Consider the following 5,896-nt stretch of genomic DNA (forward strand, 5'->3'; position numbering starts at 1 on the left):
ATATGAAACTGAATGCCTCAAGCACCTGACCTTTTATTTTCAGCAAGTATATTCAAATCTTTCTTGAGTGGTCATCAATAAAAATAACACAATATAAAGCTCCGCTAAGAGATGTTCCAGATATTGAGAAAATATTAATGTGCACTAAATCAAGAACATGATTTCTTCTGTATATCATGAATTCGTCAAAACGAAACTCTATGTTATTTTCCAGCTAAGCAATATATGAAAGGTTCGAGCATTTTACCTTTTACATCGAGAAGAAGCTCCTTTTAGGTTAGGATTTGCAATTCTTTCTCACTCATGTGACCTAGCCTATTTTATCATAACTCTAGGCATGTATTGTCATCAGCACCATTGGCTTCTCTCTTGTGTAACTTCCATTGCATGATATACAAGGAGCCCACCATCAGTAATGATCATGTTATTTCTAGTGAATTTTTATTTTTTTCCACCAAAATAACCTAAATATCCAATAGCATCTAACTTTTTGATTGAAATAAAGTTAAGAAGCATGTCTGGAACATGTTTGGCATCCTTTAATACGATTTTACAATCAACATTGATTTTCAAAATCACATTGTTGATGTTTATGATATTTCAAGTTACATAATTTTCCATTTTTACCGTACCCAAATCATCACTTTGGTATATTAAGAAAAACTCTTCGTGTGAGATCACATGAAATGAAGCTTTCGAATCAACAATCCACGAGTAGTTATTATGTGCAATGTTAAGATAATTTTTTTCTTTAAACAAAATATTATATCTTTAATTTTCCTTTGTAACTATTGCTGTTGCACTTTTATCCTCAATTTTCTTTGAATCAATTTGGTCGTATTTGACTGTCCTATTCTTTTTGATCTATTTTAAGATTTTGACACTCTGAGTTCTTGTAATTTGACTTTCTATAATAGTAACAAAAATGTCGAGGCGTGATTTGGATTGACCGAGAGATTTGTCATGACAACTTTCTTGATTTTCGTTCCTTTTGCAATTCTCTACCACATTGGTTTCAGAATGGCTTGAAATGTAACACCCTGAATCCTAGCTTTGAATAAAGCTTTGACCCAAGTAAGTGTGAAATTGGTCTTGGGATGAGCACAACATGTAGCAAAATGAGGCATTTTTAAGCTATAGAAAAAGTTACTGGGCTAAAGGGGCAATTTTACCTGTGAAAATTTCAAAAGCTAAATCCCATTATTTGGGAATGAGATCACGTATGGGAGCCTTCTCTCTTTCCTCCATCTCTTTTGTCTTTTCATTTCTCCTTCATCTCCCTTATTCTCTCCAAGAATTTGGTAGCAAAGGTTGAATCTTTAAGGTCCTTCAAACCTAGACCAAAACTTCTAAGGTAAGAAAGGAAATCTCCATCTTAAGCTTCCTCTTAAGCTCTCTTTGTTTTGTTTTGGCCATGGAACCTTAGGTGGAGGTTTAACATGGATTTTAGGTTTAGGGTTTAGGGTTTAGGGTTTAGGTTTAGAGTTTAGGATTTAAGGTTTGATACCAATTTTTACAGTTGCAATTCCAGTAAGCCATCTTAGTACCGATACTCAGGGAGTATTAATACCGTAAATAAGGGTATCGATACTCACCTTATTTTTCCAAACAACGAACCCAAAATTTGTATCGATACTAAGGGGAGTATTAATACTTCAATCAATTAGTATTGATACTCTAAATTAAACTTTTGGGTAGAAGGGATCTAGAGTTGTTAGAACTTATGGAATAAGACTACAAGTGAGAAAAACTTAAATAATTGTAAACACAACTAGAAATGGGATAAACTAGGATGACATAAAACTAGTCCTTGTTTGACGATGGGAAATGATCAGGACACTCGAGCTACTTTGGTAGGCAAACACGGTTGGCTCGCTAGAGTTATCCGGATATGTCAGCTAGTGCTAAGGCACTTCAACTACCAATTGGGCACAGATGTCTCAAGACTCAATGGAGTAAGTTGGTTAGGTGTACGCTTCCAATGCAAAAAATTTCGAATCTCACCTCGATACTCGAGGGTATCCTAGGTAGGCTAGGGTGTCATCCTGAGATGTAGAAAATTTCTCCGATCACACCACTAGACCTACCTTAGCACGTATGAAATACTTCTATATGCTCACACTTCTACTTGTCAGCATGTTCATAAAATGAATGTATGCAGTATAATATAGTTATTAGTTTGGCACTGAGCTTGTGAGCTCAGCGTCCAGAATTTATTTTCGTGCGCATGTCAATAGAGGATCGATGAGGAGCTTATCACGTGGATACATTTCAGATCAGCAACTTTTTTAGAGTATGTCTTGAGTCTGTTAGAGGGCATGTACTTTATGGACCTTGTATTAATTCAAGTCATAACTCTGTTTAAACTTATAGTATTTTAGGAGACTTACCATTAGGTACTTACATGTATTTTATAAACTAAATTATTATTATGTTTTACTTTTTAACTATCATGGGTGGTTTTATTATAGTAAATTTCAAGTGGGTTTTAAGGAAACTTTTTTGAGTAAGTCGTTTCAGTGGTCTGGGTAATACCTTGGTCCTTTGATCTTCGGATCGAACCGGATTAGGATGTTACGTGGAAGACCTCAGTCCTTCCACCTAGCTTTTCATTCATCAAACTTTTTGATATAATATCCATGGTTATTTTTCTTTTTGGAGCAGAGTTAATGCGACAAGAAGAGTGTCTCAACTTTTTGGTAGAGAACTTAGTAACATCAAGACCTATAACTCATCATCAACCTTATCTATCTTCGCTTGTTGATTCACAAGCTTTTTAAAAGTATTAAGATGTTCAATAATACATTGACCATATTTAGAATGAAGTTTGGTCAAGTGTCTTATCATATAGGTTTTGTTTCAGGGTGTCTTATTTTGAATCATGGATTAGAGTTTTATTCATAATTTTAAGGCATTGGTATATGTTGCCATGCTCGAACAAACTTCGACCATCACACTTACGGATCATGGCTACAACATCTTGATTCAATAGCTCCTAAATCTTTCCTAGTCTTCACTTCAGATATTCTTCTCATTTGTCAATAACTCCCAAATCTTTCTTGGTCTTCACTTCAGACATTCTTCTCATTTGTGATTGACTTGTACAAATCTTTGAATAAGGATGATATTTCATTATTGACTTCTAATATAATAAATTATTTGCCGTGAGTTTAAACATGTCTCCATCACGAGTAACACACCCCTCAATTTTGTCACAAGATATACATTGATAATACAACTTTATTTTGTTACCACGGTTGGAAAAAAGATAAAATTGTAGGGGAAACTTCTTTCCACCATTACAACAAAATGAAGAAATAAAAAAATACAAAAAAAATTGATAACGCGTAAAACTCAAATTGAAAAAAAATCACAAGATATTAATCCTGTATAAATTTTTCTTTCATTATTAATTAGGATTATAAAGATATCTCATCCAACATAAACTGTTTATAAAGTCTTTCAACAAACTGTCAGAGTAGATACTATGAAAATGTTGGCTCTCTATCTTTCACTCGAGTGCATAATTTTTACTTACACTCTCTGAGTTGTCTTTCTACACACTTCGATTCACTCAGACATGTTGTACATTCTTCCTAGTGTCACCTTCTATATAGTAGAACAATGAGTAACCTAATAGTCATCATACATTGCTTAAGGGACACACAAAATTTTATATTATAAGAGTTGGACTTCTAAGATTTTAGGAATGAATAAATTTATAAAATTTTAAGAAACATAAATAGATTTTCAATAAAAAAATATCGAAAATATGTAATAATTTAAATTTTTTAAAGAGAAAACAACTCGCCTGTTACTTCTAAAAAAATCCGTAGTTGGTTGATACGTCCACCAAACTTAGTAGTATATCTCCCTAATTTCAATTTCAGTTAAGGATGAATGCATTCAATAGTATTTATAGTAAATATTTTTTAAATCTATCAAGTAGTCTCAATAGTTAAAAAAATATTATTATTCTTAAAAATTTTAAATTCAAATAATTACATCTATAAATATGTGTGAAATCAATAACTATAAAGATTATAAATAGATACCATGTTATAATTATAACATCTTATAATATTTGAAAAATTATATCATTTTCATTCATTAATATATATTATTGTTATTATTTATATTTAAATCAAGAAAGAATTATATATAATTTCAATTAGGTTTACTATTAAACTTAAACATAGTTAAGTGCGTTCTTTTGTTAAACAAAAAACTTAAACATATTTCGTATTAGGTTAATAAAAAATAATGACATAGTAATAAACATGAAAATGAAAATGCAAATTGATTTTATTCGTTACAGTGATAGTCAATTAGATTATATAAAATTAATGGTAATCATGATGGGAGCAAACCCTTAAAATTATCCACCAACTTGGAGTAATCTCCGATTATTTTCTCATCTACACCGTTCCTCAATATCTGCGGGAAAAACAACCAAGAAGCGGTGACTGCCACAAATCCCAAAGCCAACGTCCCGGAACAGCCGGGTGCAACCTCAGTTTCCCGGGAACCACCTTCTTCACCGCCACTTCTACCGCCAGCGCAACACCGTGCAAGATGAAAAACCATGTCACCTCCCAAGTTGGCGCCACTCGAGTCAAGTAATAATAAATCAACTCATGCATCAACCCGGAGACGACGAACACGGCAACAATCGCCGGCAAGCAAACCCACTCCGATCCGAGTAGACGAGCCGAAATACGGCGTACGGGGTAGTATACGGTAGGGCGCAGAATACTAGTAACCATGAGGTTCCATCTATTAGCCCAGAAATCTTATAAAGAGGTGGTCAGATAGGGCTCGTTGAACTGTGGCTCGAGCTCGAACCCAAAGATGGCTCGAGCCGGGACTGCCGCCAGGGCTAGAGTGAGCTCAAGCTCGATGTAGGTGTGGACACAGTACATTGCTACAACTACATTTTTTTGGAGATATTGTTTGTAGTTATAGGAATGGTAAAGCAGAGCTAATATTACAACTTTAATGGCGAACAAGATTGATTTTGGGAGATGGGTTGTTTTGTTTGATATTTGCGGTGGTTTAGATTTGCTTTGAGATGGGGTTGTGTGTTTGGGTTTAATGGGGAGAGAAGCTAAGGAAATGAAATGAAAAGGGCTTGGAGGCGGCGGTGAGAGCGGTGGTTGGTCGAAAGCAAAGAGGAGGAGCTTGAAATTGGCTAGCCAAGCGAGGAAGAAGGCGGTGGGGCCGCCAAAATGCGCGGAGGAGATGGTGAGAGGGAGGTAAAGGAAGAGGATGAAGACTGGGATCAAAGAAATTAGCCTGACGATGCCTTTGGGGAGTTTTGATGATACGTAGAAGCAATAAGAAAGAGAAATTGTAGCTAAAATCCATACCTTGATGGTGCTTTCAAGTTCTGCCTCCATTTGAATTTTTTTCTGGAAATTCTCTGGGTTTTCTTGATGTTGAAGCTTGATGAGATTTGTGAATCTTGAACAGTATAGTTACATTAAATTAATTAATATAATAGAGAACATCACATGTTTTGCATGAATATAATAATCAAATAATTAAGAGCCAAATGAAAATTTAAGACCTATTCTAAATTCAACCTTAAACTTGAAATGTTGACTGCAATTTTGTCGGTTAGTTAGGCAACTGACGATGATTAACATTCCCTTCGCCTCCGCGACTCACCATCGTCAACGGCATGGAAATGGTTGGATGCAAGCGACTGCCGCCTTAAAAGCCACCGAACAACTGGACCCGGATGGAGCATACACGTGTGTAAGATTCTAGACAGTATCACAGTAGAGTAAATTATTATTATTTTTTAAATAAAGCTTCATTCAACCAATCCAATCGCATCAAGTATTGAAATACAATCAGGGAACTCATTAACAAACCATAATGGTGATGTACA

General features: G+C 34.8%; 1 pseudogene; it reads right to left on the reverse strand.

The window, feature by feature from the left end:
* Window positions 1-4,353: 4,353 nt before the first annotated feature.
* LOC120200458 lies at window positions 4,354-5,431 on the reverse strand (annotated as a pseudogene).
* Between the last annotated feature and the right edge of the window lie 465 nt (window positions 5,432-5,896).

This window comes from Hibiscus syriacus, unplaced genomic scaffold (assembly GCF_006381635.1).
Source record: "Hibiscus syriacus cultivar Baekdansim isolate YM2019G1 unplaced genomic scaffold, ASM638163v2 tig00005974_pilon, whole genome shotgun sequence".
NCBI lineage: Eukaryota > Viridiplantae > Streptophyta > Magnoliopsida > Malvales > Malvaceae > Hibiscus > Hibiscus syriacus.